Raw genomic sequence first — 25,263 nt, forward strand, 5'->3', positions numbered from 1 at the left:
TAAGGCAATTATTTTAATTTTCTTAAGGTGGAGTGTGCTAAACTGAGAGAGGTGATGTTTTGTGAATGGAGTCATGTTTTTGACTCTGGAGAAGTAGTGTGATTTCTTGAAGCAGCTTTCCATTTGCTTCATGAATAAGAGTTTCTAGCGTTGATACAGAGAAAAGGAAAGCTAATCAGATCATTTGCTGTGCTGTGAGTTGCAAGATTCTTTCTCTCTATAAAATGGGTGATGAAATTCCCCAAATTTTATCCTAGATTCTTTTGCCTATTAAGAGAAGCTCAAAATCTCCAAGGGATTATTTGCCTTTCAATATCTCATGCTTTTGTTAAAGTACATTTCAACTTGCTCCTGTAATTAACATTAACATCAAGTTCTTATTTCTAACTTGAAGGCTCTCAGAAAGTGAGGATTACAATAGAATTTAGATAAAAAAGATTAGAGGGTAAGAGTCTTCACAAAATGTGAATGATGGAAAATATGTCTAACAGCCCATGTTATTGTGTAGCCCTCCAACTTGTTCCTCCTAAGATTCTGCCGAATACAAGTGAATGTCTGACACTCTGAGTTAACATTTAAAACTACGCATTAGTTTCATAATCACTGCAGTGCAGAAGTTATTAAAGCTATAGCAGTTCAGCATGAAAGAAGCCAGGAAATATTCTGCATTATTTTGCTTCTTCCCCACATAATTTATGTGAAATCTTCACTTTCTTAATTTTAGATCACACACAGAATCTTCACAAACATAAGAAATATAACATATGGTTGATAGAGAAGACTATAAAATTCATAGTGGGATTTATAAGCGAAATTGCAAAATGCTAAGTGGAAATCATTTGATGAGTGAACCGATTTTAATTAATATCCAGACTAAATTACGAAAAGAGAATTGAATTACTTTGACTGGTAGTGGGGGATGAGTACTATCAGATAAATATTAAGAAACTTATGACAGTAGGTATGACTCCAGGTGCCGTAGTTCAGCCTTGGTAAGATTCAGCAAAAGTTTAATGAGCACATACTAAGTGCCAGACCCAATTAGGTAACTTGATATTTGTTACCTTCTTGGATCTGAACGACATTGTAAAGTAGATAGTGTTAGGAGACTTGGAGAAATGTAATAATATACCTTTCAGGATCATACAGCTTATCAGTGATAGAATGAGAATTCATAGCATGTTCTCCTAAGTGTGGGGCTCCTCTCCCTCATTGTGCTTTGTCTCTCAAATATATGCAGTTTGGTAACAGAGAAAGAAAACAGAACTAACAAATAGATTTCCTCATGTATCAGGTAATAGTTTGACTAATGAAAAATAAGTCTTTCTGAGCAGACTTTCACAGCTACCACAATAAACAGTGATACTGAAAATAAATCTCTCATATTCTAAAACTTGTGTCAGCTTTATTTGAAGTCTTAGCTCTCTTTACCAGGAAGTGGAGGGACACACATAAGAAAACTCGTCTTCATGATATTTTCAAAGCAGTCTCTCTTGCTTGTGTCAGAGTGATGCTAAGCAGGACTCCCCAAGGTTAATGCTGTCACACTCACCTCCTTAAGGTTCAATTAAGAATGGAATTAGGGATATGTGTGACTTTGGTTTACTAGTACCTGTGGCAGGAGGAGGTGAGTATGTAATTGCATCTGGTGGTTGTGTTGGTGAATCACCCTCTGAGGGTTTCTCAGCCAACTGCAACGTTCATCTGCTTGCACATAGTTGTGCAGGCTGTACTGGGTGGAGATGATTTTGTCATCCTTTTTGGTTGAGCTTAGTGTAGTTTCTGAAGGCACTGTTTGTTCCCAAACCCCTAAGACACAATGGATATTCACCAACAATGGCTTATTTGTTTTCAGTGTGTCGACAACAATGGAGATGAACAATGCCGAGAATGTGATATCTGCTCCTAAGGCATAAATCATTTCCAGCCTTCTGTACAAGGAATGATATATCGATGTCATAGCAGGCACTCGATAAGTGCTTATTGATTGATGGCCCGATTGACTCATTGTGAATATCCTGAATAACTGTGTAAACATCCAGATGAAATTTTACATCTATAACCCATCTATCACTAAGTCTTGTCAGTTTTTAGGTTGTAAAATTTTTCTTTAGACTATCTACTCCTCATCATTCCTGCTGGGGCTACCATCTTGTGTGTTCTGTACAATTACAAAAGTCCTATGAACTGGTGTACCTGCATCCATTCAGACCCCTCCACCCCGATCCATTCTCCATATTCCAGTGGGCTTTTTTCATACGAGGATGTAGGACCCAGCTTCTGTTGTTAAGTACTGAACAATCTCCCATTGTTTTTAGGCTAAGGACAACTCTCAACATGGACAGTGCTGCTCCCGGATCTCCATATTGCAGTCACAGTGGCCTTTCAGTTCCTCCTAGATGCCATACTGTCTGCTTTCACACGATCTGTGCTTCCGCTCCGCCCGCCAAATACAACTTTATTTCCTCTCCATTTACTCATTCTCCAGTTGTCACTTTTTCATGGAAACCTGACTTCCGTGATAACAAACCCTCTTATTAGGTGTTCCCACAGCATGACATATCTTTTATTTTTAGCATGCATGGAAGTTACAATTTTATGTTTATTTGAGACATTCGATTAATCTCTCTCCTGCACTAGGTCATGAACGGCACATGTGCGGGAACTTGAATGGCTTATCATTACTCTAAGCCCAAAATCTCACAACAAAATTCTTAACAAGGTCTATAAGGCCTTTGGATCTGGCCCCAAGATGACTACTTAAATCTCATCTTTATGTTACATAGTTGAGCCCAAGTTAGGAAACATTTATACGTTGTCTTTTAACCCATGTTCTGCTCTGTTGCCTTGCCCTGCCCACTCCTCCAGAGCTATACTAACAAGGAGTAATAACTATTTGTTTCCTCAAATCCAATTTTCAACTCATTCCCCTCCAAATAGTTTTCTATCTCCCAACTCCATGGTAACTTCCGATGGCTTTTAAGATGCCAACTGCATTGGTCTCATTAATTTCTACGATCAAGATGCTAAAGCATTGATCCTGTCAATTTTGTCAGCTAAGTTGTCCTCTCAGTAGCATCAGTACTGTGACCGCTGCCTTCTCAGAAGACTTTCTTCTTTGATTTCATGATCCCCATTTTCTCTTGTCCTGCCTCTTACTTCAGTCACCAGCACTTATCTGCATCTTTTGGTTCCTCCTTTTTTGTGTGTGACCTATAAATACCACTAGTACAGAGCTTGGTTTGAGAGCCTTTATTCTTGACTGTTTACATTTTTTTTTAAATAATTTCTTTAACGTTTCATTTACTTTTGAGATTTGACAGAGACAGAGAATGAGCAGGGGAAGGGCAGAGAGAGGGGAAACACAGAATCTGAAGCAGGTTCTAGGCTCTGAGCTGTCGGCATAGAACCCGACACGAGGGTTGAACCCACGAACCGTGAGATCATGACCTGAGCTGAAGTTGGACACTTAGGCAACAGAGCCACCCAGGCACCCCTTGCCTGTTTACATTTATACCCCAAGAGATCTCATTGGCAAAATAGTCTCTGCTATTAGATAATAAATAACTTACAAATTCTTTTAAAATTTCTAGTTTAGAGGTCACTGAGCATTTGAAGAAAAAACTGTTTACTTTTCACTAGTTGCATTAAATATTTCTTTGTACTAGCCCCGTATTGAGGCAGTTTTTGAACTTAACTCAAATTTTGAATTTAACTATTTTAACTCATCAGGGGAAGAACTGTAATATAAACAAGAAATGATAGCAAGAAGTCTGAATGGATGAGTTCCGTTTAAAAACCAAATGCTAGGTTTGGTGATTCTCATGGGTATTAGCGGTGAGGTATGTCGATGTTCAAGTGTAAAGGTAAGGATACGTTAAAAGAATTTAATATTAGAATATGTGTAGAAAGTAACCACTGAAGAAGGTTGTGTTTTGAATGAATTCTTATTTTCAAAAAGTCATCCTTAAGATAAAAGTGACACATGACACATTTTTTTAATAGACCATATCATACAAATAGTTGGGTATATGAGAAGTAACTTTGAGCCAACAATGGACATACTAAGACTCCTGAAGATATGCAGGCCTTAGATACACATAAAATCAAATATCAAAATAATTTTTTGCGTTAGCATTTATTAATTTCCTTTGGTACCTCATTGTAACTCAACTAATATTTATTGAAAGCTCTTTATGTCCAATGTCTTTATTTCCTCATTCCTTCCTTCCTTCATTCATTCATTGGTTCATTCAACATTTACTATTTTTAAGGCATTATTATGGACTCCAGTGCTACAAAAATGACCAGGACATGGCTCTCCCTATAAGAAATGTATAGAGAATAATAAGAAACAATTCTTACTTTCAAGCAGAGATCATGAAAGTGTGAAGAGATAATTTCTGATTCTGGCGATGAGGTATTTCACAGAAAGTGATAGTGGATTTTGATGAAAGACTGTTGATTGTTCCATTTGTAGCAAAATGTGAAACATTTAAAAGTAAATTGGATTCAAATATTTACACTTATTATGGAGCATAGAGTTTGTAAGATGGGCATTTAGTGGGCCTGCAACTAATGTCTTTCTTTAAATCTGTCACTATTCATTATAAGATTCACCCTGAATTTGAGAACGGCTTTTTGGAAAAGAAATATTATTACATAAAATGTGCACATAAATTGAATTATATCTCAATTTTGGAAACATTAAACTGTGAAAGGAAAGTGCCTATTATATTCCTCTATGGAGGAATTAAAATAGATAGTAAATCAATTTACAAGCTGGTGGTGGTTTCTAGCCTTAGTTGATTTATTGATTAGTTTATGATTTTTGATGTCACTGAAAAAACACATTTTGTGATAAATTTCAGAACAACATTGGCAGCAAAAATGCTTTTTATTCTGTAAAGTCTTAATTGGCCCCATGTACATGTCTGAGTGCCATTTGACTCAGATTACGTTTTTAAAAATTGTCCAAGAATACTTTGTTTTCATCATTGTACCAAGTTCTTTTTAACCTCAGGAAAATAACTTTAGAAAATGTGGGGTTTTTTTTTTTTTGAGTCTACATTCTATTGAGTACCTCTTGAATTTTTTTTTAAAGTTATTTATTTTTGAGAGAGACAGAGACAACATAAGTAGGGGATGTATAGAGAGAGGATGAGAGAGAGAGTCCCAAGCAGGCTCCTTGCTGTCATTGCAGAGCCCGATGCGGGGCTCGAACCCATGAAACCGAGAGATCATGACCTGAGCTACAACCCAGCGTCGGGCGCTTAACCTGTGGAGCTACCCAGGCGGCCCAGACCTCTGGAATATTTAAGCATCCTGAGCATTTTGTCCTTAATAAGTTAAAGACTACACAAGTGATTGATTTTCTAGAAATGCTGTACAATAGGACCATGAGTAACTTGAAGTCCAGTCTACAGACACCCAGCGCCTACTACATGGTCAGACACATACAGAAGGAACTCAGAGTTTCTGGGAAGAAGAGATGGTTGCCAAAATTGAGTGAAAGTAAGCGGAGGCATTTTCACTTGGACTGATGTGTTAAGGACGCCACCGCAGCACATCCCTTAGTCATCACCTGTGTATGTTACCCTGCAACACATGCTCCTTTTTGAAAGCATTAAGCAAATCTTGTTACTAAGAGAAAAAGGAAGGGCACTTCATTTGGGGCAACTCTTAAGTCCCTGGCATTCTTTTAGGAAAGCCCAAAGAAGCACATATCTTTTCCTGTAGACTTCTTGTCTCGCTTCTGCCTGAAAAATTAAGTGGATTATGATGCCAGTTACACTTTCTAAAAAATCTTAAAACGTAGAATTCTCAAATGGCAAATAAAGATCTTTGAGGGCAGAGACCATTTTTTGTTTGTTTGTTTAATGTTTTTGCTTGCCAGTGTCTAACATAGTACAAATAGGATATACGTGCTTAGTTAACAGCTGTTGAATGGATGAATAAATCTATGATGATTAAATGAAGGGAGCTACAGAATTAGCATCATAAGGTAACATTAACTAGCTAAGTGAAATGGATGTTCACGCAGGGAAATAGCCATCCTGTTTCCATGCTAGACCTAATGCTTTAATTTTTACTATCAAAACGAACACTTAACAGTGTTGCTGTTTATCTGCAAATGCTGGAATCTTCTCTTTGATAGAACTGCGCAGATTAGTTGATAAACCAAAAATAGATAAAATGTTCACTAAGTGCTACTGTAATCAAAATAACTATGAAGCCACGTAAGACACAAGCCTTCTACCTCTTCAGGGATGAGCGAGTTTGGATCCTGAAGTCAGACTGCTGATGTTGGCGAGGGTTTTTCTTAGGGATTACTTAAAGCTAAGTTATCAAAAAATAAATATTTTCAAACATCCTATTTTCTTTTTCCCTTTTGCCAATGGATGATTATTACATTCATGTTTTCGTCTTTGTTTTGGGAATCAGGGTTTTCCAATGAGACCATGTGCTATTAAGAACCATCTCTAGATAGTGAGTTTACCTTACAAACAAGCAAAAATTCCCAGTCTGTCAGAGATCTTCTCCTAGGATACAAGGAAAAGCAAAGTTCAGCTAAACTGCACAATTAATTCACCATCACTTCTGAATAGAGAGAAAAGGTTGCTTTAATCTGTTCTTCCTCCTCTTAGGGATTTACGGTCAGTTTCAAGAAGCACAATTACTATTCTTTCAAAGTTGTCTCTCTTGATTGGTATTCCTGTAATTATCTTCTCAGGACCTCTTCCTTTTGAACTTGTAGACTCAGCTTAATAAATCAATTTAAGGATTAGATACATGTAAACATACCTACTCTGAGAGCTGGATGGACAGGAAAAGGAAGAAAGTAGGACAATTTCCTGCTCACCAGTTTCACCAATGTATCAATTATTTTTTTCATACAAAAGAAATCTGAGATTTTTCCCCCCCTGGAAAATAAAAGAAGTAATTTTTTTCTTTTTTACTTGAAATTCTATTTCTTTTAATAGAAAGATTAAGAGCATTGTCGTTCTGCCTTTTCAAGCTGTGGACAAATTCTGAAGATGAAAAGAGCAGGGTTTTTTTGTGAGGAAATAAAGGCTTGAGAATGGTTCTTTTTAGTTGCATCTGACTCTTAAGCTACTAGAATGAGAAGGCTTTAAGTGAAAGTAAGGAAGGCAAACAGTTATATATATTCTGCTCAATAAAATGGGCAAGTTGAGCCAATATTTGACCATCCTACTGATTTTTATTTTCTACAAAGAGCTCAGAGTGTCACTAGGTTTTCAGTTGTTTTTGATTTTCAAGTGAGGGAATAGAAGATAATTCTTCCAAATGGTGTTTGCATATTAAGGATTCTAGTTCGGGGAGGATTTCACAAGAGAGGCAGTATAGTCAACTAGTCAAGTTCAAGAGCTAAAACTGTTGGGGCCAGATCCTAGCTGTATCCTTATTATGTCTACTTGTGAGAGTGCCTCAGTTTAATACTCTGTAAAACGGGAATCATAATGTTACACACCTCATAGGACTGGTGTCAGAACGAAATGAGTTAATATAGGTAAAGCAATAAACAGCACCTGGTGTATAATAAGTACTCAGTAGAAGTTGTTGTTACTCGACAGTGTTCTTCTCATTCTCCTAGGAATGCTGTGGAGAATATATGTGTGAACCACATTTATTTTATCTTAAGAAGTATTGTAATAGTTTGTATCAAATGGAACACCTTGGGGTGTTGTTCACGAAAGCTGGTGGGAACTAGTATAACCAAATGAGATTTGTGGGTCCTCTTATGAAAATGTCTGAAATGTGTTTCCATTTACGAAAATTCCGAGGAGGAAATCTGCCTGGAAGCTGACTTTCTTGCAAAGTTTTCGTGATCATTTGCCTCTATTTCTTTGCTACTCATACTTCGCCGTTTAAGGTGACCAAAAGAGGAGAAATGTTTGCAAAATGAGGACAGGTTGAGGAATAAGGAAACATATCACTAGCATTATTAGTGATTTTGCTATTTAGACAGTAAATAAAATACAAATTTTAAACAGGACCCGTTGGTTTTTGAGTCTACTGGTTCTGACTTGGGATGCTGAATTGTCTTTATTGACAAAGGTTACTTAAAACATGTGACGAAAGGCATCTTAAAAATCAATACCCAATTTTAAAGATGAGGAAAATGAGCTCCAGAGTGATTTAATTATCCACGACTCCATTTATTCAATAAATATTTATTGATTTTTTTCCTACGTGATACTCGCTCTGTTGGGCAATAGAGATACAACTGTGAATAAGCAAGCCTGATCTCTGTCTTTTTAGCTCTAAACACTACCGTGGGGACATAGGTGATGATAATAATGCGTGACGAAGGGAGGTGCAGGCAGCCTGGTGTGTGTGCAGCAAGAAGTAACCTTCCAGAAGAGGTCACGAGTGGTACAGAATTCTAATTGAGCCCTGAACATTCTAATTGAGTGGGGCAGTGCTCTGGGAAGTTGCCCAGGCTGGGAGAAGGGGAGGGGGAAGCAGAGAGGAGAGGGCAAGGCAAGCAAGCTGTTCAGTTTGATTGGAAGAAGTGGGTTGACAGGGATGAGACACAGCTGGAGGCACATGCAGATCATAGCGGGCCAGGTGAAGCACGGTTTGATTATCCCAAGAGCAATGGAAAAATCTTTGGAGAGTTTTGAGCAGAGAGTAACATGCTCAGATTTATAAGATAATTGTGGCTTTCGCCTGGTGGATAGATTTGAGGGGTAAGCTAGGGGTCAAGGAGGCCAGTGGGTGGCTCTTGGAGAGGCTTGGCGAGAAAGCAGGGTGGCTTCACCCACTGTCCGTGGATAAATTCTATCAAATCATAACCACGCAGAAAACAATGACTTCATTTCTGTCTTGTTTGCAAATAGTTATTACTTGGGTTTTTACAATCTTCTTTTGACCCAAGTCTCTAAAAAAAAATAACCATTTGTTCAAGCCTCCTTGTCCTTTATTAAAGCAGGGATTTGAAAGAGCATGTTCTTTCTGGTGGAAAGAGGAAAATGATTAGCTTAATTGTTTTTGCTGGTGTTTGTCACCCAACTGCTAATTCCTACCTACTAGGTGCTATTCATCTTTGTGTCCATTAGATGCATACGTGTTTTCTATTTCCCTTGCGGCTGCCCTAGTTTCGGCCATCATTAGCCTTCACCTGTTGCCCTAATGGGCCAGCTCATCTCCCCGACTCCTAAACCTTTATTTCCCCATATTTATCTTCACGTGGGGCTTTCAGATTCCCATGCTCAAATGTTCTCAGAGGTTTCCCTCTGCCTGTAGGAGAATTATTAGCCATTATGCCACCTGCTCCTACAGTTTTACCACCTCCCTTGAGGGTAGACCTACCCTTAAACTCAGCCAGTTCACACACTCTTCCCCAAGCATATCCACAGACCACATCTCTGCCTTTGCATAGGTCTAGAATGACTTTCTCCACTTCTTGAAATCTTAACCGTTTTTCAAGGTCCAACACAGAAGCAATTTTTTTTTCACATGATACTTTCTACATTTATATCAAGCAGAAGTATTATTATCCACTCAGGGGTCTTATAAGTGAGCTCCTGAATTTGCCTGTTACTATAGTTACATACATATCTCATCTCTTCTACAAGATTTTAAATTCTTAGGGAGACAATGATTCCTTTTTCATCCTCTTCTCCGCAATGCCTTGCCCAGTGCTTGAAAAGTAGTGGGCCTTCAGTATAGGCTTATTTAATTAAACTGATGTTACTTTACATGCCAAATTTTAAAATTTTTATAAGGAGTTATTTTGTTGGTGATCCAAAATGCCTTTAGGAAAATGATATCATTTATGGAATAAAATTAAGATTGTAACAATATTTCTTACTTTCAAAGCATAATAGATGAAGGGGGGAAATTGATGTTAATATTTCAGCAAGGAAGATACTCAGGGAGTAAATAAAAACTTTAAAATAGATTCCTTCATTCATTAAATATGTGTTAGGTATCATTGTATGTACCATTCATTATTACAGACTGCTGAAAAAAGGCAAGATCTTTGTCCTTTTGGAGCTAATTCTAGGCAAGACAGATGGATGTTCTAGCCACCTCTTAAATTATTTCATAGGCATTGATTTCTGTAAGTCTTCATACAGGTAGCCCCATAAAAAACATTTTTCTGGGTCATAAAAAGTTAGAGGCTTTTTTACTTTGAATTTATTACCATACTCACACATCCCACAAGCATCTATCCATACAAGGCACTTTGCTAAATTCACAGCTGAATTAGAAACCACAGACATCTAAGAAAGCAAATGCACTACATTCATTATGTCAAATATGGTCAAAGTATGTTCAGAAGAGAGAGAGTATCAGGAGATGCTTATGTGCCCCAAAGCATATAGCTTCACAAAATGGGCTAGGTCTGACTCCAGACTGGGAAATGCAGAGGATAAGAGAAGGATGAGATGTTGAGATGCTTCAGCAGTGGAGCCACAATAAAATACTGCAGCACCGGGACTCGTCCGCATGCCTAGGGTTGTTCCTGCAACAACATGTTAGTGTGTTTGTGAACCAAAGCAGGGGGAGGGACAGAGAGAGGGAGAGAGACCTAACCCCAGAGAAAGGGCTGGAGGGGCAATGAGACCTCAACAATGAGCCTGTGTAGAGTGTCTTGCAGAAAGAGCAGGTGCTAAAGGGGTATGGTTCAGCAAAGGGAAATTTGTGTCAAGGAAACGGAGGTTAAGACCTTCAGCAATGAACAAAGAAGTCTCAAAACACACGCATACACACACACTCACTTTGAGGGAGTCAGCCTTAACAATCTGGGGGCCCAGAGAAGATGAAACCTGTCAGATAAGAATTTCTTTTCTTAATGTTTGTTTGTTTGTTTTGAGAGAAATAGAGCATGAGCAGGGGGGTGGGGCAGAGAAAGAAGGAGACAGAGAATCCTATGGGGTACGAACCCAGGAACCACGAGATCATGACCTGAGCCGAAATCAAGTGTCAGTAACTCCACTGACTGAGCCACCCAGGCGCCCCTGTCAGATAAGAACTTCTTGTTTTGCTAACCTGTTCTGCCGAAGCTCTCCTTCCACCCCAACTTTGGAAGAGTCAGAGCTTGAGTTAGTAAGAGAAACAAGGAAGGGTGGAAGAGAACCTGAGAAGGTAGAGAGCTTTTGTTCTCAACTTCCCATTTGAAATAGGCTCCTGTTGCAGACAGAGAGAAGGCTCAACTTGAAAGTTCAAAGTTGTCATTATTATATTGGTCCACGCTTACTCATTTTTGAATGGAGTCTGTTTGTCATTAAGGCTTATCGTTAAATCACATCCAAGTATGTTATATTTTACTGAATGCATTTTAAAGGGGCAATGAGAAATGACAGTAAATTTGCCTTCTGATTTTATTCCACAAATTAGTGGTCTTGCTACCTATTACTCACGTCAAAACAGTGTTTCACTGGTGAAGGCCATATCTGATGAGGATCACACGACCGTTGTGGATAAAAATGGCTTTGGAAGGACAAACGTAAGCAGTGTTAGTATGGACTTAGATAAGGGGAGATTTGAAACTTGCCTTAAAACACAGGTTCATAGAAAAGAAGTGGAAACACGTTCTAAATGGACTTGTGACCATAAAGATGCTCAAAGGTCTATTTTGTGTACTAACAGAAAATCTGGGTACAGGAGGGGATCCCCTTGAGAAAGAAAGGTTGGAAAGATACATGGGAAATGTGCTTGTAGAAAATCTTGATGGCCAAGTTGGGAAGTTCAAACTGCCTTCTCAATTGACAAGCTGCTCTTTAATGCCTTTTTTTTAAAATTTTTTTTTTCAACGTTTTCATTTATTTTTGGGACAGAGAGAGACAGAGCATGAACGGGGGAGGGGCAGAGAGAGAGGGAGACACAGAATCGGAAACAGGCTCCAGGCTCCGAGCCATCAGCCCAGAGCGGGGCTCGAACTCACGGACCGCGAGATCGTGACCTGGCCGAAGTCGGACGCTTAACCGACTGCGCCACCCGGGCGCCCCTTTAATGCCTTTTAAACCAGGCAATGGAATGTAAAAGTCAGTTACAAATCAAAATTCAACCGGTAGCTGAATGTTGCCTTTTCCAAATCCCCACCTCCATTTTTATACATCATGGTGTCGTGATATTTTATCATTTCCTCACATCACTATATTTACAGCACCTTAGTTTGCTTGCTTATGGTCTGACTCTATTTAGTGTAAGCTGAATGAGAAGAAAAGTCCTTCTAAACTCTCTTGTCCTTCACTGCTACACTATCTCTAGAATAGTGATTGGACCCACAGTAGGCACTTGTTAAATGTCTGGCAAATAAATAATAAACAAAGATGGAGAGACTGGAGGAGATAAACTGCTACAGAAGATTGAAAGACAAGGGCTAAGGTTTTGGCACTGGTAGTAGAGAAAAGAAGACGTGCCCAAGATGAGTTACGAAGGAAGGATCGACAGAGGACCAAACAGAAAGGTCGTTGGCAATTCTAATATTTTAAACCACTTTCTGGGGAAATGAGGGTGTTCCTGCTAGCATCTGGAACTAACAAGGAAGACACTGGTTTGGGGTGGTGCTGGGCTTTTAGCTTGAGCTGGACAGAACTCTGTGTCAGTGGAAGAAGGGCCGTTATCAGTATAAGAGCTGTAAGCACCACGGTGGGTAAGGAAGCCACGCTCTGCCAGGGACACAGTGTAACTTGCAGCAATTTAACATTTTTGTGCCTGAGACAGCCTGAGCTTTAACAATTCAAATGTTTTTTCATATTGGGAAGAGTGGGGAAATGTGATCTTTTTTTTTTTTTTAATTGCTTTTCACTTCATGAAGTCAGTTATTAAGTGTGGAATGCAAGGCAACACAAAGAGGTTGCTCACACCCCCTAGGAAGTGAAGCTGGTGGCCCAGCCTAGGCCTCCCCAACCCCCTGCTGCCCATCCCTCACTCCCTCTTCAGTTTTTTTTCCCATGTGGCTCCGGAGGCTGCTTAGGAAACTATCTTTGGCAGTATTTGTGAGGAGTGATGGCTTCAGCCAAGCAACCATTCACTTGAACGAAGTAGAAGCTGAGTGGAGAATGGATAAGAAGTTGCCAAATGAGTTGGTTTTTTTTTTGTTTTTTGTTTTTTTTTTTTTTTTTTTTTTTTTAATTTTCACCCGCTCTGCAGATCCGGAGGGCAAAGGGGAGAGCTGTGACAAAATGATGTTTCCCACATCCCCCAGCTCACAGGGATATAGTGATAAAGGCAATTTGAGTTTTAAGTGTGCGCTTACCCAAATCAAGAAGCGTTTCTATTCTTATAAATCTAATGTTTTCCTTGATAATACTCTTTAAAGCCAGTAACCTCCCTTTCCCACATTTCAATAAATATGCATCAAGTTTGTGTATCTTAGTGGAATTTGCTATAGGTAATGAAAGAAAAATTTCCTTGCAATGAAAACAATATGAGGTTTCCAGAAAATGAATCTATTCACACGACTCATGGGGACTGTGCTTCATTAGTTGAGCTTAATTAATTAATTAATACTCTGGCTTGCAGAATTGATTGTAGACAACTGGTTAATCTAATTAGAGTGGACTTGCGGTGGGGAATAATTGCGTAGAGTGATTCATTGGGTGTTCTCTGTATGACCATCATTCTATGTCTAATTGTTATGGGCTGAATGTTTGTGTCCTCCTCTCTCACCCCAAATTCATCTGTTGAAACCCTAATTCCAATGTGATTGTATTTGGAGGTGGGACCTTTGGGCGGTAATTAGGTTTAGGTGAGATGACAAGGATGGGCTCCCATTCTGGGAGCATCTTTGTAAAGAAGACGAAAAGAGACCAGAACTCTCTGTCTTCACCAGGTGAAAGGTGGTCCTTCAAGAAGTGGGCTCTCACCAGCAACCAAATCTGCTGGGCACCTTGACCTTGGGCTTCCCAGCTTCCAGAATTAGGAGAATTATGTCTTCTTTAAGCCACCCAGTCTATAGTATTTTGTTCTAGCAGCCCGAGCAGACTGAGACAGTAGTACTTCTGAGGCTTGAGTGTACATGAGAATAATCTGGAAAGACATTTAATACATATATTGCTAAACCCCAAGCTAAAGGACATCAGTCTGGGACACATCTGCCCCAGAATTCTTCATTTTAAGTAAACTTCAAAATGATTCTAATGCAGATAAACAGTAACTGGATAAACACAATTTGCAGTAGAATCAAGATGATTATTGTTTGTGTTGTAGATGGGAGGGTGGGAAGGACAGGGAGAGGGGACCTCTGACTTTGCCCTTAAACTTTCTTATTCTCCCCTACTTCACCTGTTCCAACCTTTTCCATCTTAGGAACACACTTAAAATTAGCAGATTCCCTCCCTACATTACGTAGCAACAAATACAGTTTTAGGATTTTAGAAGGAAAAAAATGGGGGGGCAAGATGAGCACTCAATAAGGCCTCAATCTCATCCATCCAGGGCTTCCTTTGTTCACTAACCACAATGGAGGTCTCTTTCTTCTAAAATTTCTGCATCCTGTTAGTTTGGGAACTGAAAGCCAAAAAAGGCCATTTCTTAGGCAAAATTATGATGTAGGCACCCTGCCACTGCCCACCAAACTGGATGATGTTAGCTTTTCTGAAAAAAATGAACCTATAAATTCATGGCATTGTAAGGTTGATGAACTATGTGGACCTTGAAACATAGAGTCTTTTGTACTTTGGGGATGAAATAATTTAGCTTAAAATTCAGAGAATTGATTGAATCACGGCAGGTAGCGGAAGACATTTTTCTTGAAAGGGGTAGGGCTTTTCACATTACACAAAGCAGTTTCCCCAAGGGCAGTCCTTAAGCAAAATCCGTGGAGGAGACATATCCGTAATCAAAGTTCCATGTTTTGGCTCTTTATTAATTCTGAAGTGAGGTATGCTCTGGTCACCAATATATATCAGCTATATTCTGATTAATGCCTCAGAATGTGGAGGGTCTTTGCCTCTTTATGAAAGATAAGGTGCTTCACAATAGAAAGAGCTAACTATGTTCCCCAGATCTTCTTCTCCTTGAGGCAGTTACAAATGCCAACTGTTTCTGACCTTGCAGTGCCACCTCCTAAGTCGGCAAGTATTTCAACATATTTTGTGAAAGAAGTTTATATTATTTTACATTCACCAACAACACATGGTGCACCGAAATTGTTAAGCAAAATATAAAATATTGCTAATAATCCATCAGCTATATATTATTAACAATCAAATGAAACAGTCTGTGCCAGATGGAGGGACAGATCTGGGATATCCATTCATTTTTTATGTCTGTAAAATACTATAATACAAATCACAAATCAGAGAAAGACTTTCAAGTAAAGACTCCTATTTGAGCTCTTGGGTTGTCTGGAATGAATTATAAATTCACGTAATCAAGACAGCAGGTTTCCTGCCTGTGGGAAAGCACCAAGGTCAGGGAATCATATGTGGATTTTCCCAGAGCATTTCTACTGACTGACTGAGTCTTTGGAAAAACCAGCAGGTCACTTGGCATCTCCTGTCCTTAGTGTATTTAAAACTTGTAACCCTTGACCTTGTCCTTTCTCAAGTTGTTGTATGCATTATGAATAAATGCCAAAACGTGTAACACGTTGAGAATTTCCTAGGTAAATGATGAATGACTATTTCAGCTGGGTAAGGAAATTTCAAATTTTTACTAGTCTACAAGGTATTTTTATCAGCTTGTTTTCCTGGAAGGACGTCGGTAGGTTGTAAAGAGGAGAGAAACCTGAGCATTTTAGCCTTAACAAGCAGAAACGCGATTCACCCTCATGCTGACTTTTCATGAGACTATCTTTGCCACTGTATTTAATTGTGCTGATTGTGATGTTCATCGAATCAGGCTCTGGGAAATACATTTTGCTCACATGTTCACACCTGGTGTTGATTTCTCAGGTTGTTAATAAACATTTGTGTTCATAGACTTTTCTGGTGCTACAATTTTTTCCTGAGTTCTGATGAATTCCAAATCATATTTTAGTGTATTTCTTCCATGTGCATTTCTTTGCCCCTCTGAAGACACCGTGTCTGTTTGGGGGAGTGTAAGGGCTGAGCCTGGGGGGTGCTTTTGTGGGTTTTCTTTCACTGGTGGGTTTTCCTCAGCACCAAAGTATGTCCCTCAACTTGGAACTCGAAAATAACTGTTGAATGAAATGCCTCCAGTATCAAACATCAATTGGGAGGCGGTGTAGCTTAGCAGTAAACAGACTAGAACTTGGGGTAAGATCCTAAGTTTTGAATTTCAGTTTATACCTGAACTGGAGGAAATTACTTTATCTCTCTGGGCTTCCCTTTCCTGAGTGAAATGGAGATCACAGTGGGTGCCTCACAGGGTTCTTATGAATATTAAGTCAGATAATCCATGGAATGTTTTCGTGGAAAACTTGGCACATGGCAGTTGGTCATCAATTATCATCTGTTATTATGATATATTGCTAGTTTTGTCACCTGACAACATTTAGCACTGTCTCAAATACATTCCTGTTTGAAATTTCAAATCCCAATAGGTCTGTTAAATGAAGGAAGAGGCTTTTTCATTCAGTTGATTATTTTGGTAGGCTCTTTGTATTCTAGAGTTTCAAGTTTGATTTTTGGAGTTCTTTGAACTTCACATGTTTGTGGAATTTGTGTGCATTGGAACATTTTTTGTGTCCCCGTTGCCTGACGTCCAGTGGTTATAAAAAGTCCTTGACAAATATTTATTGACCTACTGCTTCCCTGATGGCACCTTTTTTTTTTTTCCTGATGGTGTCTGTTTTTTAGAGGAGTCTCTTCAAATGGTTACAGTCTTAATGCTCCCATGCTGCACTGACAAGTTGCATTTTTTTTAACTGCATCATAGTTTTGAAATTTGCATCTCCTTGGCATGGCGTGGGTGGGTGTGTATAGTGGTGCATAGGCAGTGATGGTGAAGCAAATTCTGACAAGGAGTTAAAAATGAGAGCTACCTCGGGCTTTCTGTGGAGATACCTTATATATATATGGTTTTACTTTCAGACATGATGTTTTTTGTCTGTGCTTGTGTAGATAATATCTGCATGTTTTCCGAATTTATTTCTCTGCACAGTGTATCACTTCCAGTTCCATAAAAAGATTACTGATTTCGGGAGGAAATAGATTCTTTGTAGACACAGACTTCTTAGAAGGTCTCTGTCCCAGAGAGAAGTCCCAAGTATACTGATAGTCTACAGTTCCTATAACAGGAAAATTGATTTCCCCTTTGTTTCTAAGGAAAATCATTTTGAGGATACTCACCATGAGATGAATGGCACGATAAAGATACTTTTGGGCTTCCAGAGGGAGAATACTAGTTGAAAAATTATTTATTCCATGCAGTCTAATTTACCTCTATTAACGATATATTCAGTTTGGGAAGGCCACTTCCCCTTACTATTCCCGTAACTTAATTCACACAAATGTTTCCACGTACAATCTAGTGCTCGCCATGTAGAAAAGAAGACAGCACTAAATTTCTGTATGTAGCTGCTGATTCACCTTACTCTTAGTCCTTTATTTTCTGAATTTGCCAAGTGTAACCTACTTATTTACTTCCTGATTATATCATTTACTCGTCTACTATCCAGCAGGGCTTGCATTTCAATGCCTGGGACTTGGAGAAACAATTGAGTGGGATGGTGAGTCTACCAAGATACTTGCTTCAGAATCTTAAAAGAAGCCTACACATGGAGGTCTTGGAACCAGATTTTAAGTGAGCAAAATAAAAACCTCTTTCTCTCCGGTAGTTATTTCAGGCTTTTCTATTTTTAAATTAACCTTCACATATGGTACCTCCATACATCTAAATATGTTCCATACAGATATATGCATGATTTCAGCTTATTTTTCATGATACAGCACAGTGATGAATTTGAGCTTAATTACACTGGCTTTTCAGATTGCTTTTAGTATGAAGGGACTACTGTATTCGAACAGAATTACTATGTGTATCATGTTCACGTATGCATCTAAACTATATACACTATTATATTCCTAGCACATTCTATTAATTATGGAAGTCACTTTCATTTCAATAGTAGAATTTACATGACAACAGCTTCTGAGGCTCAGTGGAGCATCAGACCAGTGTGTCACAGAATTCCCTTGTAGTGTGGGCGTTGACAGGGTTCTGTTGACATTGAATTTGCAATGAAAATGTCTCATAAATGTGCATCCACATAGAACATTACTTAGAAAGGATTGTCTCAATATTCACATAGGTCATTAATGGCAGAGATGAAAAATTTCCTCACACTTCTGTTAGTAAAATAAATTATTAGGGACACATAATCACGCACATGCATATCAGTGACCTCAAACCTGTGTCTTAAATATTGAGAAAAGATGTCCAGGTATAGAACTGTCTCCTTCATATACTCTCCTGTAACTGCTTAAGCTTTTGTATTCTACAAGTCCTGTATAAAGTTAGATGAAGGGTCGAAATCAGGCAGGAGAATGAACTGATGCAGTGGGGTTATAATAGGGAGTAAATAACAAGATAAAATAGAACTACGGGAAAATTAGGCTGAATATCACAATAAAGTTCTTAATAGGGAGAACTATTAGACTGTGAAATAGTCTTTCAAAAGTGCTAGAAGTCATTGCTTGACCCATTTAAAATCAGACTGGACTGAAGTACTCCAAAATACAGTATGCTATGGAGACCAAGCCTACATTAGACGTGGAAGAATGACCTAGTAGTTTCTACTATCTCTGTGATTACTATGATTGTACTCATTTTTATGTGTTCATTCTTGGTGGATAATCTTCTACAATTTTATGCTACTTCTTGGGAACAATTTCAACAAATTCATCTAATACAGAATTGGATGCATTTAGCAGAATCTCAGAAGAGACAAAAATGCACAATAAACTCAGTGTAAAATAGGAAAGTGAGACAAGTATGAGTAACCACTGCTCCTTTTTGGGGGAGTAACCTTGGAGGAAACAATTCTCACCCTGGAACTCTGGCCATATTTCAACATGCGTAAATGAATCCTGGTTTTCAATGTGAATTAGGTATCAATTTTCATTTCTTTTATTTAATGCTGTCTTGGGATGATGTTGAGTGCAGAACCACAAATGGAAGCATTTTTATCCCAAGCCAATGGGCTATATTTTGGCAGGAGGTAGCTAGGACCCTGGAAAAAAGTCATGCATCATTTTGTGAATGATCTCGATTAGAGGACTGGGCAAGAAAGACACAATATTTTGATTAAAAAAAAAAAAAGAGTTTGACAGGAAATAAGAAAGAGGGAAAGATACATAAGTAAATTATAAAAATGTTATTGCTGGGAGTCTTTGAAAATAAGACCATCCTGAATCTTGTGCAATTCTGGTTGGTCACCTATCATGAAGTAGAGAAGTGAGACAGGTGACATTCTGACAGTTATCCTAATTTTTTCATTCAAAAATATTAATTTAAATTTAATTTAAAATAAAGATCACTCAATTCTTTGCTATCTGTGCATTTGTTCAACTTATCAATTTGAATTGCACTGACATAAAATCAGAGATAGGCTTATCATTTTGATGTGTTTAGTAATTGTGGGCTAAATCCTCTGATGTACCTTCATTTCTTTTCCTGTATACACCACAACTTCTTAAAAAGGTCTCAAACACAAATGAGTGCATCATAGAAGATATTTTCACGATGTACAAAATTCTCCATTTATATATAGCTTTCGATAGATTTTCTCAACTTATTGATCAAGTATCCCTCAAGTGTGAAAAATACCATCCAATTTAAATAGATGCCCGTTTCTCCTATGTCTCAAAAATTAACCTATTCCTTGTGTTGGCATACTTTTTTTTATGAGTTAGGCTTCACATTTCATTGTCAACGATCCAGCTCACAGAACAAGAGGTTTTAAAAGTAGGTTTCTTGCAGGCGTCAGTGGGGACTTAACAATACTAAGTGATATTCTTAACATTGATCCCTTGTTTTAGCCCACTGAATGAAGGCATTCTGGAATTTTCATTGTTTTATTTATGAAAATACAAGTTTTAAGAGTTCTTTTCCTCGGTTGCCATTGTGAGCACCTGGGTTACTCTGAATATAAATCAAAACAGCCTTAGGGCATGTCTAGCCAAAATATCCATGTACTCCTGCTGGATGATCAGAACCTGAAAAGATGGGCAGCTAAAATCTACAGGTGTGAAAAATGTTTGTAAATTCAAGACACTGCCATTGTGAAAGGGAAAATACCACTTTATTAAGGTCCAGTGTGCAATAGCTTCCAAAATCTATTCAAATTCTATTAAGCTGTTTTGAGAAAAAAGAGGCACAGCACTCCAGAATCATTAACTAATAGAGTATCCCAAACACCTTCGGGTGGGAATTGTATAATCCAAGGGAGTTTAGTATAATAAGAGTCGAGGTGTTTTTAGTTATGCCTGTATTAAATATATTTACATCAACAACTAGAGTTCAGATGGCAGCCTTAAAATATGTGATTTAGATAAACCAAAGCACATTTAGATTTAGGAAAACGAATCTTTCTCTCCAGATCATTGCTTAATTTTTCCCAAAGAAACACAATATAGCTCTACTGAACAGTTCTAAGGGTAGGTAGCACAAATAAAATTAAGCAGAGAAACTCAAAGCAATGAACTCTTGCTGAGATCCTTAACTCATTACCCTCCACTCTCATTAACCTCAACTCTGCATATACCTGATAACTGTCTCTATATTTACCTCAAACATATCAGTATTCAAATAACAGTAGAAATACTTTATCAGCAAATTAGCCGAGCACTTGACCACAGATCATTAAAAGTGTACAGTTTTATTATATTTTAATCAAAAGTTACAATGCTCTAAAATACTTATAAGGCAGGGGCATGTCCCCTTAAGATGCCTACTTAAAAGTGTTACATCTCAGGGAATCCTCCCCGTTTGTTAACCCAGGGAAGGAACTAGAAGGAAATCTAAATGAAATCCTTAAGAAACAAGCTTATTGGATATATTACCTAGTCTATTTCTGGATCGCGAATCTCCCGCCCTCTCTGAGTTACCTCACTGTCAGATAAGAAAATGGAACAAGATCGATGAAGAGATAGGCTCCCAGTCTGGCTTTTCGATTTTTCGCTCAAGCCAAAAAGAGCAAAGGGCATGGAGTTAGGGCTCCTTTCCAAGCGTGCTTGTAGGAGAGCGAAGCTCTGGCCGCTTCTGGCTGCAGAACGTGTTCCGGCTGCAACACTGACCAGGTCCCGCTGACCACTGCCCACCTCGCCTGGCAACCTCCACACCCACATGAAACCGCCAGAGTGGGAGCCAGTCAACGCAAGGCTTCCTGTGCACAAAGCCTAGGGAGCCCCCGAATAGAACCGAATCCTGAGCCCAGAGCAAGCCTGGAGGTGGTTGGCTGAGGAGACCGGTCTCTCTCTGGGGGTCTACGAGCGCTAGCTAGTCCCTGCACCTCCCGCACCCCGGTCGTAGCTCTGTGCCCTGAAATCTGCCTCCCTCCCGGGGACACAGACGTGAGCGCGCGCGCGCACACGCACACACACACACACACACACACACACACACACACAAACTCTCACTCGCGCACACCCACATCGCCTCTGCCCCCCTCCCGCCCCACCCCCGGCAGAACTGTAGGGACTGGTCTGTGCTCTGCCTCAACTTTCCCGGCTAAGCCTGCCCCACGCGGTGTTTGAGCCTCCGCGCCCTCGCTGGGCGCCCTCCAGAGGGACACGTCCTCCTCTGGGCCCCTTACCTCTCGCCGACAACTCCTGGCGGGGACTGGAGCTGACCGCGGTGGCAGCGGCGGCGACTGAGCTTGCACCCGGGCTCTGGCTCATGGTTGGTCCTCCTCATCCGACACAAAAGAGGTAGCTCGCTCGCTGGCTTTGTCCTTTCCAAATCCGAGGAAGAACTTATTTTGCCCTCGAAATGGCCAACTTGTGCGCGCCGCTTCCTGTCACAGTGCCCCCTGCCCCCGCCCCCTCCCGGCTGCGCGCTGGACCACTGCCCGGTGGCCGAGCATCCAGGCCTCCGAGTCAGTGGGGAGTGGGAAAAGGGAGAGTGGGAGGGGAAGGGAGGGAGGGGGTTGGGAAAAGGGGAGACCTAGTGGTCTTCTACGCAGGGGAAGGGAGCGCTTCGCAGCCGAGTCCCTCTCTCGGCTGCACAGGCAAACCCACTTCCCAGGAGCGGAAAGCAACTTTCCTTCACCTTGGCCAGGCTCAAACCGTCGCAGCTAATTGGGACTCTCGGCAGAGGCATGGACCTTCTGGCATTCTCTCCTTCTCATTCTCTTTCTCCTTTCCTCCCTCTCTCGTTCTCCTTTTCCCTCTCCCCCTCCCCCACTCCCCTCCCTTAATAGGGGTGTATCTGCAGAGTCTTCAGTGAGCCAGGGTACCTAGACGAGAGGATTATGGTACGAAAGCCAGGGCGGTTTGGCTAGCCGCTGCGCCTCACTCTTTTGGAAATCCTTAGGCAGGGCAGGCAAAGGTTGGTGAATTTCGAAGGGGTGGGGTGAAGGGGCGTGGGGCGGCAGGAAGATCTGCGGCTCCAACTTTGAAGCTCTGCTCGATCTCCTGCCTGCGGGAGAGCGGGGACTAACGGCCCCGAAAGAACTCTCCAGTGGTCCCCGTGTCGCGGGTTGACCGCAGGCTGGAGGAGAAAGGGAGAGCGAGAGCTGAGAGGGAGCGAGTGAGCCTGAGAGCCCGGTGCGCCGCTCTGCCCCACGCACCGCTCAACTGCACATTGCGAGCCCCTGGAGAGGGCTTGTGCAGAACAATCTCTGGGTCAGGCGGGAGGGAGACGCTCCTGTTTCCTAGCAACCCCCATCAATCTTCTCGGGATAGCTCCCTCTGAAGGAATTCGATTGGACGGCCCCTGGAGGGAAGCCACGCCCCTTCAAGAATGCTGGGCTGCTGCTTTTTCGCATTCTCCTAAATTTCTTGGGTGGAATAAGATTTGAGGGGAGTGCTGAATTATCTTTCTTCCTTCGTATCCTCCAGTGCTGCCACACAGCCCCCCCTTGCAGCGACCCCCACCCCCACCCCTACTCCCACATTAGTCCTTCTCTAGCCCTACTTGGGGTTGGCACACAGAGGCACGGCTTTCTACAGAACCTCTTCTTTCTTCTTGAAATTAAATAAATAAATAAAAACCTTAAATCGGTGACGTAGGCACAAAAGAGAAAAAGGCACACGGAAATAGCTATAATAGGCTCCGAGCTACAGATTCAATCCTAAAGGTAAAATTCCAGGCATCTTTCTATGTTTAGAAACACACTGTGTTTAATTTCAGAATGGAAACTTCACTCTCATTAATCTTCCCCCGCCCCTGATAACACTAACTTTGTGTTAACAAGGACTGAGTTATATGTAGCCGAAGGCAATTAAACTTAATGCTTCAATGTTACATTTATTCTTTAATATTTAATGTTAAGTTGTTTAACAACTGCCTTCCTTTGTAACCTAGTCAGGGCATTTAAACTACAGATATAATTTTAGTACTGATTCTTTTAGAGAGCCAACAATATTTGAAAGACACATGTGCTTATATATTCCATTGTGAACACCACTAAAACTAGAAACTTGAACATATTAAAAATTAATATGTTATTAAGCAGTGAAGCTCTAAAAATGCTAGAAGTTCCTTTTCCAAAATCATTCTCTCTGGAATGCAACAGCAATACCAAATAATAGCAAAATAATTCTTTCTTTGCATTTCATTGCTATTACCTAACGTGTACCACAAACCCATAGACTTTTGTACGAGAGATTTTTCACAATGTCTATTCAATAGGCAAGTGTGCATTAAGGAACAGTGACAGGACAATGGAGAGGATAAAGATCTATATACACTGCAATGCTTCAGATATGCATGAAGCCATGTTGGCAGCTTTTGGTTCCTTCCAGAATATTCCACAGGCTACCTTTTTTTTTTTTTTTTTTTTTGCCTTGCGAAGACTTTCAGAATCAGCTGAGATGGGGAGCAAAAGAAGGGATCTGATGTTTTCATTCATTAAAAATAAAAGTAGCTGTGTTTGCACAAAAGAAAGCACTGATGTATAAGCTGAACTACTAGGCCATAGCCTCACCTAGGCTACTTAACATACTAGTGTTGGTGACGTGCAGAGACTGCAATGCTGAAGCCAATTATTAATCTGTTATCGGATCTGGCCTTATGGGACACTTTTCTCTCTTCCCCCTGCCAAACACACACAGAAATGATGAACATAAGGACTTTTCAGCCTGGTGAAAGCATATTACCTGAATTTGAATCCTTAATTACCATCCCTTCTTAGCTAGCTGTGTGACCTTGGGCAAGGTTCTCAACCTCGCTTTGGCTCGGTTTAATCATCTATAAAATGGGAATAGTAATTGTTCATCTCAAAGCTATTTTGAGGATTAATTAGTACCATGTAGGTAGTATGCTAGTATTAGCTATGACTATTAGTTTCCAGTTTCTCATTAACCAGTGGTATTTTAATTGTTGAGCCATAGGTAATATTTAATTCACAGCAATTAGTATTGTGCCTTGATTCTTTCTTTTCAATTTAATTTAAATTTGTCATTGACTGAGAGAACATAGCTTTAACTCTTAATGTTTAGTTGTTGAGGTGTGTGTGTGTGTGTGTGTGTGTGTGTGTTGTGTGTCTGTTTGGGCGCTCCTGCATGTTTTCAAGTTCCCTTTAAAAGCCTCAAGGGATAGGGCTAAACCACAACCTCTGGTTAAAAGGCATGTAAATTAGGAAATGACCTTTCCCTTTCGCCCCACCCTCCCTCAAGTATTCTGTCTGGGCTCCAGTTTCTAAACAATTCTAGTCCCCTCTTTTAAGTACCTCTGATATACCTCTTCAAGACAAGTACACGTTTAGACATCTAGATCACTCTTTCTCTTTCATATTTCATATTAGTTTGATTAATTTTTGCTAATCCATCTATATTTATTTGAATGATTAATCATGATATTTCTTCTTAGAACCCTTTATAGTTAATGCCCTGGCTGCTGTTATAATGCCTTTTTAATATGGCCTGTACAGTATACCATCTTTCATTCAGAAATCACATTGAAAGTTGATGTGCTGTCATCATTAATTACAAATAAAATGTCTTCCATGTTTCCATTCGGATCCAGAGTTCACTCTCATTAGAATTCCCTTTGGAGCTAATCTCCATTGGCTCACTCTAGAAATCAATTTCATTGCCTGTTTCTCACTACCAGTCAGTCAGCAGAGTGCGGTTATTTTGATCATATGTAGAGTCATTAGGTGTTCAGTTTGGGACAGTTCTGGTTTACGTCCCTTGTCTGGGTTGCATTCACAGA

At 40.0% G+C, this 25,263-nt stretch overlaps 1 protein-coding gene across 2 annotated transcripts in view; it reads right to left on the reverse strand.

Moving 5' to 3' along the window:
* Positions 1–22,701, reverse strand: part of GRM3 (glutamate metabotropic receptor 3) — a 219,156-nt gene extending 196,455 nt beyond the window's left edge. For both annotated transcript variants that reach the window (XM_027071786.2, XM_027071784.2), the window contains exon 1: positions 21,701–22,701. The gene's annotated coding sequence lies outside the window, so the exon portion shown is untranslated. The remainder of the gene's footprint in view (positions 1–21,700) is intronic.
* Between the last annotated feature and the right edge of the window lie 2,562 nt (positions 22,702–25,263).

This window comes from Acinonyx jubatus, chromosome A2 (assembly GCF_027475565.1).
Source record: "Acinonyx jubatus isolate Ajub_Pintada_27869175 chromosome A2, VMU_Ajub_asm_v1.0, whole genome shotgun sequence".
Lineage (NCBI taxonomy): Eukaryota > Metazoa > Chordata > Mammalia > Carnivora > Felidae > Acinonyx > Acinonyx jubatus.